Source organism: Halyomorpha halys, unplaced genomic scaffold (assembly GCF_000696795.3).
Source record: "Halyomorpha halys isolate HHAL.00 unplaced genomic scaffold, Hhal_1.1 Scaffold213.1, whole genome shotgun sequence".
Lineage (NCBI taxonomy): Eukaryota > Metazoa > Arthropoda > Insecta > Hemiptera > Pentatomidae > Halyomorpha > Halyomorpha halys.
Window position 1 is genome coordinate 1,465,721 of NW_027116617.1, and position 14,991 is coordinate 1,480,711.

The 14,991-nt window shown below is 28.6% G+C and overlaps 1 protein-coding gene across 4 annotated transcripts in view; it reads right to left on the reverse strand.

The window, feature by feature from the left end:
• grh (grainy head) overlaps positions 1-8,612 on the reverse strand; it is a 120,422-nt gene extending 111,810 nt beyond the window's left edge. For all 4 annotated transcript variants that reach the window (XM_014418932.2, XM_014418933.2, XM_014418934.2 and 1 more), the window contains exon 1: positions 8,502-8,612. The gene's annotated coding sequence lies outside the window, so the exon portion shown is untranslated. The remainder of the gene's footprint in view (positions 1-8,501) is intronic.
• Positions 8,613-14,991: the final 6,379 nt, after the last annotated feature.

Here is a 14,991-nt window from a genome sequence, read left to right on the forward strand (position 1 = left end):
ATAATATAATATAGAACAAAAAAATTAAGAGATGTCCATGCTGACTATGTTATATAATACAGATTAAAATGGGCCAGTTATTGCATAAAACGTTAAAAATTGTTGGCTTATAATCAGCGTATTCAATGTTCTCACAGGTGGACAGAGGGGGGGAAACGATTTGAAAAGGCGGACCCACGATGTGGTGCTTCGGTCAGTTGGGGTGAACAAACATCTAATTGTCCACTTGTTGCTGCTAGCTGCTACACAATGGACAATGCTAATTTACAACCTGCTACGTAGCAGTCATTGCAGCCATATTTAGTGTGTTCATAATGATAAAAAGCGTTTTAGGCTGAAATAACCGTTAGAATAAAAAAAAATTTCTATTTGCTTAGTTATTCCACATCATTAGAGATAAACATTCGTACAAATTATTTAACTTTATTTTTATTTGCTAAACATGCAATTGTGTTTTTAATAATATATATACTAAATATACTTAAAATATAATAATGTTTCAGGATAATTTTAGTCAAAAATAATACTTCTATGGAAGTAATCCGTCTTGAAAAATTCCTTTTATTTAATTGAGAACGTGTATTCAAAATATAGATTAGCCTTTAGACCATCAGCAAAATCTATGTCCTGTTTTCACACACATATAATTATATATACATTTTAAAAGTATTTTCGTATTGATTTAAGTGTTTCAAACGATTTTCAATTAGGCATGTTGAATAATTTTTTAAATATTAAGGATCTGTTCTATCACTGCCATTTAAGCACAATAATATGTAGATGTAACATGATGAAACACACGAGTATGCAATTTACGACATTAATTAAATTATACGGCGTCATCATTCAGATACGCCGTATAATTTAATAGTTTGATGCAGGTTAAAAAAAAAAAAATAATCTGAACTAATCTATTTTTTCCCCACACCTTTAGATGAATAGGGTAATTCATGAAAGAGAAAATAAGAACATACCCACATGCATTGCATAACTGCTAAAGTCTTATCGAACAATTTTTTTAAAAATCTTTTTTATCGACATATAAAACCAGTATCTTGTAATATTTCACAATGAAAATATGAAAAAAAAAACTGGTTATTCACTTTCAATTAATCTGTTAAGTATTAATTGAGTAATGTTAGAAGGGAATATTTAACAGCAAACATATATTAATTATTCGAAAAGATGGAGAGAAATCTGTTTGTAGGAAATGAAGGCGTGGACATATAAGAGAGAGAGAGAAAAAAAGTCGCGTTTATAAATTCAACATTTAGTTACGATTCAGTTTCTCAACTTATCAATTTCAGCTGTCCGGTGGATAAGATTTATTCAGACATTTCTTTCTGATTATTCAATATTTAGCAAGATTGGAATTTTTTTTTTGTATGTTATTGAAGAAAGGAGAGTTTGAAGAGTAACAAAAAATGATTACGAAACGAATCAACTTTCAAAATTGGTCAGATTTTTTTTGTCCTATAAAAGGAGAATTTAGAAAAAAAAATAAGGCACCATATTGCAAATATTTTGAAGGGGAGGAATCCGTTGAAAGTGCTCTTTATTAATGACCCTCCAATTATTACAGTTATATATATATTTTAAAACTGGTTTTTCGAATTCGAGATAGGACCAACTATCTTCAAGTTTTAGCTTATTGGTCTTATCTTTTCAATACTGGTGGTTTATTTATTTATTTTTATTTTTTTATAAACAACCCAAACCCACTAGTTTCTAACCTTGCTTCCTCTTCCATTCTTGACAATCCTCCGAGGCGCCTGAAAAGAAGATGACCACGAGACCTGCTAATGTAAAAACATTAGACTGCTACTAATGGGTAGTTTCTCTACACGCCTGTATCACTCCATTATAAACTAAAATCAAATTTACTAGATGTATGTATAGTTCTAAATAGCAATATATATATATTTTTTTTTTATTTTAAAAATTATTATCCAAAAGAACTCACTCTTCATAAATAAGTAATTATTTATTTAAAGAATCAATAACAAAAAAAAAATCCACAATAGTTAGTTCCCCTGTAAATGTCAAACACACGATACCTTACAACAAATGAATATTAATAAATTTTTTGTATTTTTCTGAATGTAAACATGTTTTTTTTTAACTTGAACATTAATCGGTTTTAGTCCTTTCAGACGTTCACATTATGCATATCCAGTTCTCAGAAGGACGGAATTAAAACGTTTCCAAGGTTCTCACAGCTGAAATTTGACATTTCAATAATTTGAAGCCTGTAAATGATAATCTGTAAGTGAATTTTTGAGTAATTTTCTCTATGGCCTAACAATACTTATAGTCGCTTGTAACTTAATTTATTTTTGTTAGACTTTTTGCCTTTTTCTATGCTTCAATTAACAAGTTCCATACTTCTGTCAGGATACCTGTGGTAGGCTGAAATCGCTACACACCTCAGAGGTCCTCAACCCTGTGCCCGCGGGCACCACACTTCCCGCCTAACGTCAGAGTTGGAAAGTATGGTTTCAGAGTTTTTGTTATTATTTTAAGCCAAAAGCCAAGACACCTTTGTCAAACAACAAACTTTAGACAGGAAATAATAACATAATAATTTTTTGTTTGAAAATTAATAAAAATTCGTTTGCTATGCGATCAAAATTAAATATATATATATAAAGGAGCAGGGAAAAACTTGACGATTATATATAAAGAAAGAGCTCAATTACTCTCAAAATGGGTCATTAACATCTGTTATTATAACCACTACAAGAATTCGTTAATTAATTATATATAATTTCAGAGATAATAGCCCAAATTATAAGTCATTAATATAAAAAAAAAAAAAAAAACTCACCGTTTAGAATTTCAGCAAAACAAGTTTTACTCTAAATTTCCCAATATATATAATAATAATTTACGAAATGGTTGATGTTGATAACAAAGCATAAATAGAAGAGGTTTTTGGATTCTCATCACTCAAATTCTTCGTACAACAAAATAATGACGCAGCTCATGCAAGTAAATTTAACGCTCTTTTTTTACGATCCGAATTGTTAATAACTACCAATTTTCTCAGCTTCAGCTCGACGTACGGTAATCATTTCTTATGACGTCTAATAAAAAATTTTATGAGCCAGTAAAACAACTCCCATTTTAAGGTTAAATGAGACAACGTTGTTGCATGTATGTCTAGCCTCACAATCGTTTTAAAGCGTTTGAACATCTATCAATTAACTCCGCGAACATTACGTGGTTTCTGGCGTCGTATTTGTTATCAAAAAGCAACTTCCACAAAATCTTTTCTCTGCGTAGAGTCAGCAAAAACGTTAAAGTGTCAAAATCGAATTTTAATTTGACACTGTGTGATAACCTAAGAATAACTACTAAAACATGAATACAATTTTATTTTCTTAATTATTCCGAAAATTAATAATCTACCTATTCCTAAAGATTATTTCTTCGGCTGAGCTCGGTTCCACCATTCGATTACTAAAACATTTTCTCTATGCCTCTTGAGGAACACCCGATTTTACAACCGATGTAAACACACTATAAACATTTATTTTTTGACTCGATTTGAACTGGAGAAGAAATTATCCCATACACGTCTCGGACATGTATTATGAGGTAGAGATAGCCTAATTCAAAAGAAGAAATATCATATCAGGCTGAGACACCCTGGGACGGAGCTGGACATGCAAATGAGAGCATTAACGGGGTGCATTTATAATGTATTCAGTATGAAATGGCTTTAAGACGGCCCCAGAGCAAAATACCTGGGACGCCTACGTAGGGTTTCGTATCGTTATCTTTCAACTTAAGCTAATCAGAGGGCCCCATGTGGTCAATGTAACATCTCGATATTTCAATGATAAAAAGATTTATATTGCATAGCTCTGGAAAATTTGCCGTAATCAGGCAGAAAATTCTCCTTTGCCGTTCTGCCAATCTATATAGCAGAAGAGTATTATATAGATTCAACTCCTAAACAACTAAAATTTTTGAAATTTTGATTAGATTTTTGCTGGGTCTTAATAGCGCTGTGTATTCAACAAAATTGTTTCAGAACTTAATTTTCCGTAAGAATTAAAATTGATTTGTTTCTCAATTGATGATTCACTTTATGGCAGTCATTTTTATTCTTCTCGACAGGTTAAGGACACACATCATAGTGACGGATTCTAATAAGAAATTGGTTTCCAAAACGGTTGTGTTCATTACGTTTTTTCGATTTTCCGCAGCGTTTCCACTCATAGTAAAAAAACGTAAAACATTTTTAGCGCCCTTAGAACGCTTAAAAAAAGCGCCCGTTATAAATCGTTTTATGAACTAATTTACTATCGAAAACCGTAAAAAAAAATTAACTCAGTTAGAAATTTCAGTTAGATCAGCTGGAGAATATCTGGATATGGTTGGAAAGTACAATACCTTTGAGTTATGACCCAGTGAAAATCACATTCAAAAATTCACTTCTTAGGATAAGTGAACATCTATAATGGGAAAGACTATACATAACAAGTGAACTAAACAGAACGCACGGGAAGAAAAATAAAAAATATTTTTTAATTTTTTTTTTTTAGTTCTTATTCATTACAGGTCGAGTAAATAAACTAATGTTGAAATCACCCTTTCTATAAAAACCTAAACAAAATTTCACCTCAGTACTTTAGGCAGATTTACTCAAAAGAACTACAAAAAATTATAAAATAATAAGTACTTAATTTTTTATTTAAAAAAAAAATTTCTAAGGGATGTTATAGATTAAATTTGCTACGAAGATTAAGTAACCATTCTCACAGAAATTTTAATAGGGTGTAAATTTACGGCCGAGGAGGAATGTATCAGATGTTGAAAATTATATTATAAATATTTAATGCTGATTCGAGTTTTGTTAGAAATATAATATATAATATATATATCAAAGAAAGCTCTCAATAATGTCCAAATTAGTTTTTGTTAATTTTTAATTTAAATAAATTACTTACATTATTATAATTCTGTTAATATTTTTATTTACACATAAGTTGCGGATGATCGAATACTAATTAGGTAATACAAAATTATCCTATTAATTACGGCACTGTTAATTTTAAATTAATATTAATTTAATCTTAACTTTTCAACTAATAATTTTACATTAATCTTCGCTAACCTGCCTTATTTAAACCCAAAAATATTTTACTTATCCCATCATATAAAATTGATTTTTACATTATCCGAAAAATAATGTAACTTTAAACTATTCTTGTAATAATTCATAGTTCGATTTATTTATTTTATATTTATTACTTAAGTAACTACTTACTTGAAAACATGACTAATTCAAAACAACCAGGGAGTCAATGTATCCAAATTAGTCTCAGTAATTTTTCAAGTTGTAACATTATATAATTCGCAATCAAAAGGTAGTCTTCACCAAAAGTTATACTAATGAAGTGAATTGCGCTTTAACGGGTTGGGTGTATTGAAACATGGAAAAATAGAAACTGATGAATTTACAATTAGTCAAAAATCGATTAATGGTTAACGCGAATTTAAAACAAAACAAAAAACCTTTCCTATAAAAATAAAAATTGTTGTTCATACACAGTGCCAAGATGTGGAATGAATTCGATTTTGAAATAAACATTTATAAAAGCGAGAAGCTTAAAAAATGAAAATAACAATAATAAGTGCAAATTATATATTCATTCCTACTCGCCCGGCTAGGTTTTTTCCCCTACAAGGTTAAGTAAGGTACTAAGTCGTATATCATATCAGAAATATCTAGCTTCTTATATCTTAAGAATCGATTTCTTATTAAACGTTCTTCTTGTTTTATGCAACTGTTCTATGTATAAAAAATGGTAGTTTTTCTTTTTTGTTTCTGACTTGGAATATTGTAAACATCATGATCACTAAATAAATCCATGTTACCATTAAATAAAATGATTGGAACCAAGGACATGTGTATACAAACCGATACATTTATATAACTGTATTATTTTATAATTAATAATTATTTATATTTATCAAACTAATAATAATTTTTAATTTTTTTTTTTTGGCTATTTTGAAAACCGAATCTTCATAAAAACATTTTTAAGTTTCCTCCTTTAGTCTATTACTATCTCTTCAAATTAAATTCTAGAAATATAAGAAACAAAAAATAAGTAATAGGAATATCACTTTAACCATTAATACCATAGAAAATTTAAACATACTAATCACGCGGTTTCGCCGGAGAATAAGTTAGGAATAAATTTTAAATGTATAAAGTTAAATAAAATATTAAGCTCAAATAATTAGCTTAATATTTTATTATAAATACGTTATTTTTTTAATTATTAATTTTTTTTAGAAAACAAAAAAGAAAAAGATTAAGGGTTAAACAATGATCAAGAAAAAATAATTATTATTATATAATTATTGAACTTGTATTACTAAATAATGATTAATTTCGTATTATAAGTCCAATAAATTACTTAATTATAATATAAAATCAGTAGTAAATTTTCAAAAAATCCAAAACATTGAATAAAATTTAGTTTTAACTATTTTTTTCTTCCTTCTAAGGACTTCCTTAGCTACAAAGATGAAGAATAACAAAACCTAACCATTCTTGACCAAAACGTTTTACGCCTTTAAAATCAAACAAACGTACTTAATTATAACATTTAAGGGCACATTATATCCCCATATTAAATACAATTTATTTGATACAAACTGATTATTTTACAGATACAAACAGCGGAAGGAAGTTCTTTTTGGTATGATATAGAAAAATATTATTGCAAAAGTATTTATATGAAACATTTTAAACAAAGAAAATTATTACTATTGTTATAGTACACTAAGTCAATTTATTTTTGATATACTAGTTGGAATATTAAACATCGGTTTCAGTAGGATTGTATGTTATATTCCCAAATATTTTCCTTTTTTGGGAGCCATAAAGTCTGTTTAATATTAACTATATAAATCATCATTACAGATTTTAAACATTTTTGACCCGAGATCATTGTTTAGAAAGCTCTTGGCTATTATGCTGGAAACACTTAAAGTGCACGTTGTTGAACGCCCTTGGGGGTAACCACTATACTTGGATGAGCCTTCAAGAGACTACAAGAAATGGAGTACACGTACTTCCACTTCTTGCTCCCGCAATTGTGGGTGCTGCCGGGAAGCCACGTACGCCCGTTCAAATCCCCGCCGGCAGCCGGTCATGGCCCGTTGCGCGACCAACCGGCGTATAAACGATCGTAGATAACATCGGCATTATCAATTTGGTTTTATCTCGTCATCTGTCTAATTGGTTTGTTCACCATTCCTCTTGTCTGAGCCTTCATCCTAATCCCAATCCGTTTTATAAATATTTCTTGACGGGTTTAGAACATCCGGTTCTCTTGATTTCAAATTATTGAAATCTTTGTGGATTAAAAGCTGTAAAGAAATCCGTATTGATTACTTGAACATGAAATAACACCGTGGAAGAAAAATATATTATTAATTTGCCTACCTAATTTGTTTTACATGCAAAAAAAATATATATATCTGTCTTTGTAATGTAACACAGTCGAGATTCCTAGAACTATTTTGGTCATGTTTTTTTTTTTTAATTCTTGAAACAAATCATACTAAATACGTTCAAATTTATATTATTCTATCACAAAGAAGCAAACTGATTTTGGAATGTGGCATACATAAATTTCACAATTCCATAAACTTTGAAGTGAACCATTTTTTTTTTTTTTTTTTTGCAGTGCGGACAATATTATGTTTCGCGCACCACAATTACTGATGTTTCCTTGTGATTCAAGTTACTAACATTTTGCGATCTGGCCAACAATAATTAGTCCTCAACAATCACTGGAGAAACAATTATTATTATTATTAATTTCCTTAATTTTAAAGCGAAAACAAAAATATTTGACAGTTTGTTCTGATATTCTAATCAATGTACTGGAATTTAGAAAACGGCAAAAATATATTCATGAACCAATCTGCTTGAATTTGAAGTAAACTCTGTCTTACCAGAGTAAATAAGTCAAGTATTAGTCAATATGCTTATGAAATGTTCGTTTTGAGAAGTTAACGGGAAGGCGTATTTTATTATATTTACGAGACTTCATAGTAATGTAAAATAAAGCGCTTAGAACTCATTATGATGAGGCCACGAATTCAACAGAATTATGCGATTATATTACAATAAAGACAATAATGTAGCATATAATGATGAAATATAGTGTAAAGGAGTCGGCTACTGTTGCCAGTGCTTTGACATCCAGTACTGTAGCTGTTACCACCCACACGGGTTCGGACCGGCAGCTTCTACCGGCGTCGTTAATGGTAAGGAACGGAAATTCCTTTCACGAGTCTTCTGATTAGGATGACTATCGCATGAATAGATCTGCACGACAACGACACAAAGAAATCACTGATTATTCAAAAGAGAACCCCGACAGATTCGAGCTGCGGAGTTAGACCAAGATATCGAAAAAGAGAAGTACTGTGGAGGTCGAGAACGGTGATGGAGATGAAAAACCTACCTTGCCGTGAGGAGCCTGCGATCGCCTCACCTCGCGGCACACGACACCAGCACTAAACACTCTTATCACTTGTAGCTGCCTTGCACATGATACCCTATTCGATTGCCTGACAAGACTAGCCTCTGAATCCTCCCCTCTTTCGAGCACCCTCCCCTCCCCACTCCCGGCCCCTCCCTACCCCCACCAATGCCCTGGCTCCACCCCTAACTGATAAATGGGCCGCATTGCGAGTCTTCCCCGATGTCTCACTAATATCCCGGCAACACGCACAGGTTCTCGATCCCTGGATCACATCCGCTCTCACAGGTGATGTGTTTATAAACGTCTCAAACCGGCTGCTACTGTTAGTTTCCATAGACGAATGAGATGTCAACTCAGAGAAGCGAAATCAAGTACATACTTCAAGCCAGTGGATCCATTTATGCCACTTCACTCTTCCGTAAAGAAACACATAGCATCTTAATGGGAGCGAGAAAAACTCTTAGGAAATTTTCGAAAATGGTTTCTAAGAAAAAATGAGTAGTTAACTGAATGAAAATGCTGCAGAACGGAACTAAGATTTCGAAGAGCAAAAAACTGCTGTTTATTGTTGGTATTACGACTACCTACATCAACCGATTCGTGGGGCCTGCCCAGAAAATGGACTACGGAATTTGTTTAATTGAAAAAAAAAATCACTATTGTAATTGATATTAATTTCATATAACTATAACCTAGGAGAAAGTACAAAAATTCATATTGTGTAAATAGTTATCTTAAGGTTCAATTAATTATTTGTGTAAAACATCAACTTTCACGTGTTTCAATTACGCTTTTATTATTAAAAAAATTCTCCATATGAATAAATGAAGAATTAACTAAATGAAAAAGAGGGAACTTATGAAACGGAAGCTAGTTTCAAAATATGAAATGCCTACTGTTTATTTATTCTGTGTATAACTGCCGACACAAACTTATGTGGCAATATCCGGAATATGGACAACAGAATATCTTTTTTGGAGAAAAACATTGCTATAGTAAACAATATCATGTGCACTCATTTTAGCAAATATGGGGTTAAAGAAAATACGTAAAAATTCATATTGTGTTTATAATGTAAATTATAAATTATAATTTCGTTTTCCAGTTAATTATTGATACACAACGTTGTTTGTTTTTTTCGACTTTAGATGTCACTTTAATATATAATTAAAAATATAATCAATTAACCTTTAAACTTCGACAATACACTGTATTTATGACTTGGCTCAAAATTTTTTTGTGACGTTTCGGCCAAAGTTATAGACTTCATACAAGGCTAATTAAAACAACATACATTCATAAATAGGAAATAAATTTAAATAATATACTTAGAAAATAAAAATGGGAGCAGCATGCGATTTGAAAAATACATATAGATGAATTATAAAAAATTAAAATTGATACTATGAAAAATGGATGTAAGATTGAAACATGAAAGATTTAAATGCATTTATAAAAATATGAGCAACAACACCTATACATGAAGGAATATGAAACTGTTAAATAGTTCCATAGAGATATATAGTAGCATGGAATGTGGATATAAATTAAAATTATGTATAGAAGAATTATGAAATCGAAATAATGAGATAAATTATACAATTATGAGAGAAAATATAAAAGGAATAATCAATAAATGAAACACAGCATTAATATAATTGCTTCTCAAGTGTGTCTACTTTTCAGATCTAATTAAATATAAATTGATGAAAGTATAATATATTAAAATAATGTACATTTACATGAAATATGAAAAATTAAAATAAGAATATTGAGAATTGATCGAAAGAATGAGATATAAAAGACATAGATGAATCAATGAATACATGAACAATACAACACATAAGTGTGGGATTATGAAACAATTAAATAGTTTCATAAAGATATATAAACTATTAAAAAAGCTGATATGTATGAAAATAATAATAAATTCTGAAATAGTATATTTACAAGAGAAAAAATTAATATTTAAAGAAGTTGAATATGATTTAATGCGGTAAATAAATTAAAACAGATCTGGCCAGAAAATTAATTTTATAGAAACAGATTAGCTCTGCTAGTGTTATTATAAATTTTACTTATGTAATCATTATTAAGTTATACTCGTATATTTATTACTAAGCAATTTTATAAAGAAGTATACATTTTTGTAGTTGGTAACAGAAAATTAACTTTATAAAAAGAGTTCAGTAAGTTGATTTGTGTTATACTTTATGTAAAATAATAATTTTTTGGTTGTTGGTAGTAGTTCTACTCATCTGGCCAGAAAATAAATATTTACTCCGTAAATACATAATATGTACTCAGTAAGTACTAAATGTGTGCTCAGTAAATAACTATATACAATAAAATTAACAGGTAAGCAGCATAAAAGGTATTTGATAGATTATTTCATTATATCGTCATTAATATAAAATTCTCCAGGTGGGCGTGGTATTTAGCCCGATGAGGTAATGAGGTATCTTTTGTTTTTAGGAACTATTTCTTCTTCTATTTCACTTTTTTTTTTAGAAATTATTAAGAAACTATTTCTTCGTCTATGTAAGTTTTAATTTTTAAATAAACAACATGCCTACAATTAGATCACCAATAAGCTCACTTTTCCAGTAGTAAGCACATTAAGTTAAGACTTTGATACTTTGTGACATTGCCAATGAATGGATTTTCAATAAACCAATAAAGCACCTTTTGTAATTAGCAAAGTTCAGAATTTTTATTTTGGATTAGATATACTTATAAAATGATTTAAATCTATAGGGTAATTTCGGATAATGCAAACTGATAAATCTACTAGACTATAAAAAACAAGACATTCAGTATTTTAAAAAGTCTTTATAAAGAAGAACAATCATTAGTCAAATTTGTTTCATAATAATTCTGGTCCTTGTATTTCGGAGGGCAAAATGTAAATTACAATTACAATTAATCTCCAAATACTGTTATTTAAAACTAGGAAATGAAATTATAATTTTGATTAGTAATTTAGTTGATTTTTTTTAAGCTTAGCTTTTTCTTACTTTTTTCATAACATTTTCATGAATGTGAAATTGAATTTAATATATTGAATATACAACTTGTATCAGTTAAAAACCAGGAGGCCCTTACAACAACACAGTTTGGACAAGAAATATGCGTAAATAAAGGGAAATACATTTTTAAGAATATATATATAAATATGTGGAAAATAAAAATAAGTTTTATGTAAACATAAAGAAAAAAAAATTGAAATAAGGTAAACCCATGATTAAATGGGAAATTATGTATTAAATATTTAAAAATAATAATACAAATCTTCAAGTAGAATAAAAATAAAAATAATAAATGAATAAAATAAAGAAATAATGGTAAACAGTAAAACAGAAAAAAAAATTAAGTACAGCTGAGACTATATTTCAACAGAAGTACATATTAAACAAGATTCTCAAAAAAAAAAAAAAAAATAATATGAATAAACGAGAAATAAAAATGTGGATCTCCATTTAAAAATAATTCTCTACGAAAAATGTAAATAAATGTGAGTATTTAGAAAAAACAAAGAAAATTTAAATAAATTAAAAACTCGTGTTCAATAGTGATAATAGAGAACAATCAACAAAAATTGGAAATATGTTAAGGATACATATATTATTATCCAAGTAGAACAAAAGTACTAGGTAATGCAATGCTAATAATACAAAATAACTAAAAAAATAAAACAAAAATATAAAATAATAATTGAATAAACAGAAAAACTTAAAAGAGGCAGTGACACTTATTGAATGGTAGTAACTGAAAAAAAGTTTGAGAGAATATGAAAAACTAAAATTAAAGTCTCTGTTTTCAATAAAATTAATAGATAATACCCAATGAGGAAAATCAGAGGAAATAAACTTACATTAAAATTAACAATGTATAAATTGGAGGAAGATAGTGCGGGTAAATAGAAAACTATTTATTGTTAACCAATAACTGGTTGGTTAACAATAAATAGTTTTCTTTTTCTATTTTGATACTATCTTTCTCCAATCTACTTCATACGGTCAACTATCTTCCAGCAATGTATAAAGCATAAATAATTGTGTAAGCAATATAAATCAAAGATTATTTTTGGTTGGATTAACAGACCTTACATCTTCACCAATAGAGATTTGTTTTCAGTGTTAACTCCTCCAATTAATATAATTTAAAACCGAGTCAATTCCATTAACCCTTATATTATAATTAAGTTTATAGATCACAAAAGATGGAAGAAACTTTGAGTATTTATTGTGAATATCTTCTTCCTCGGTTTTATGCCTATCCAACATTATCATCAGATTTCGTGAAATATATCATTTTTGGAAGAGATGTATCTAAATATGAAAAAAAAAAAATTATGTTTGATTGCTCAAGAAGCAACTAAGGCGGATAGTGGTGTGGAATCGGCTCGTGGAGTTTTCTGGTTTTTTTTTGGTTTTGTTTCATAAACTATATTTTATAGTTTTATTACTCCTTTTTTTATTATCGCCTAATTTGGTTTACTGTATGATTTAATTCAAGCTTTAAAAATATTTAAACTAAAATAGCTTAAAGCTTTAACAAGATTTAAAAAATATTTCAACAATCATCTTGATTCCGAATATCACATAATATGCTTGATGCTTAGAAAGTAAATGTATATGTCAAATAAACGAACCTTCAATAGGAATATAATAGGAGAGAACTAAACTGTGTTTTATATATAATAAAAAAATATACATATATTATATATAAAATAAAATGCAATTCTTTTTTTTATATCAATTTATTTTTTATATAAAACATATTTAGACTAATTATTTATACATATTATATAAATATTGTTTCAACTCGTGAAATATAATATTTATATAATTAGAATCTAATCTAAGCGGTATTCCAAAAATAAATAGATAAAAAGTCCGTCAAGTATGAGATGCTTAAATAACAAATATTTATGTTTATCTTCTATTTTTATTTAGTGTACCTCAGGATATTGGATATCATATAACGACAGAGAATTTTTTTTTTTTTATTTCCTTTCACGAGCCTACTGATTGAAATTTACTATAATTAAATTCTGAGATCATTTTTCCCTCCGAAAACAACTGTCAGAAGGCCGGATTAATTCATTATAGCAGCGTGTGCGTGACTGGAATGTGAAGAGGTTTCGGTAGTCTTACTACGGGCGGTCAACATTTGGAAACGGGCACAATCCCTCAGTATAAATAAATTATGAATGTTTACGAATACACTAGGTATAAATAAATATTTAAAAAAATATCAGATATCACAGAGATTGGATTCGTTTACTAAGAAATTTGTAAAAATAATTCATTCAGTACATGACGTTTAAATGAACAAACAAAACGATAAATTAATATACAGACGTATTTAAATTTTTTTAAAGATTTCGATAATTTTATTTAAATTATTTATTAAAAATATAGTAAATTTATGTAAATGTGGCTCTAAAACCAGATTAAGTATAAATTGTATCCTGTTTTATCAGCTCATGCTCTCAACTTCTTTTTTATGATTAGCTAATAGTATTAATGGAAATCTGTAAGAACGAATTTTTATAGAAAATCAAGATTTAAACACCTCTGACATTGGAATCACATTTTACAATATGAGATCAGATGTAATATCTTCAAAATTGACAGGAAATTATAGAAAAAGTTGTTAGTAATTTTAGAACTTATGAAACCTAATGTTCTTAACAACCTTTTACCAACCACTGATAAAGAAGTGAAATATAATTTTGAACATTAACAGAGTTTTGTTAAAATTTTCAGCTTGATGTTTGAGTGTCCATATAGATCTACTCCCATTCGTTAAAATATCGCATCTTGTTGAGTAAAGAGAACGACTGAATTTAATTAAACAATGATTTTAATTAAAAATTCCATCTGATAAGTATTGGGAGAATAGGTTAAATTAAAATGTTTAGGTATGAGACTTAATAACATTAAAATTTTATAGCAATGTTTAAAAACTAGGAAATAAGAAAATATTGAAGATATGTTTGGTTAATGTGAAACATTGTGTCAACACAATTAAATTATTTCAATAATTTTATGTAATAAACAAAATGATCCACTTTTGTATGCTATATTCGGTAGCAAAAATTTCAGTTGCACATATAGACTAGATGAGATTATAAATGGGGTTGAGTACTGGACTGTGCCACTAGAATATTTGTTCCTGAAGATGGCATATAAAGGTAGAAAATTTTGTTTATTATTTAAAATTAATGAAATACTTTTGCCTTATCTCTTTTGTTTTTGTATCAATTTTAGATCTAATGGTGGTTAGCTACATAATTGGGTTGAAAAGTTAGACATCTAATAAAAAAAAAATACAATAACTTCTCTCATATTAAAAAATATATGTGTTAGGAGTTGTAATTTTTTGGATTACATAATCATTCAACAACAAACATTTATTAGTATAATGCGTTTTAGATTATGATATCTACAAAAAAATATAT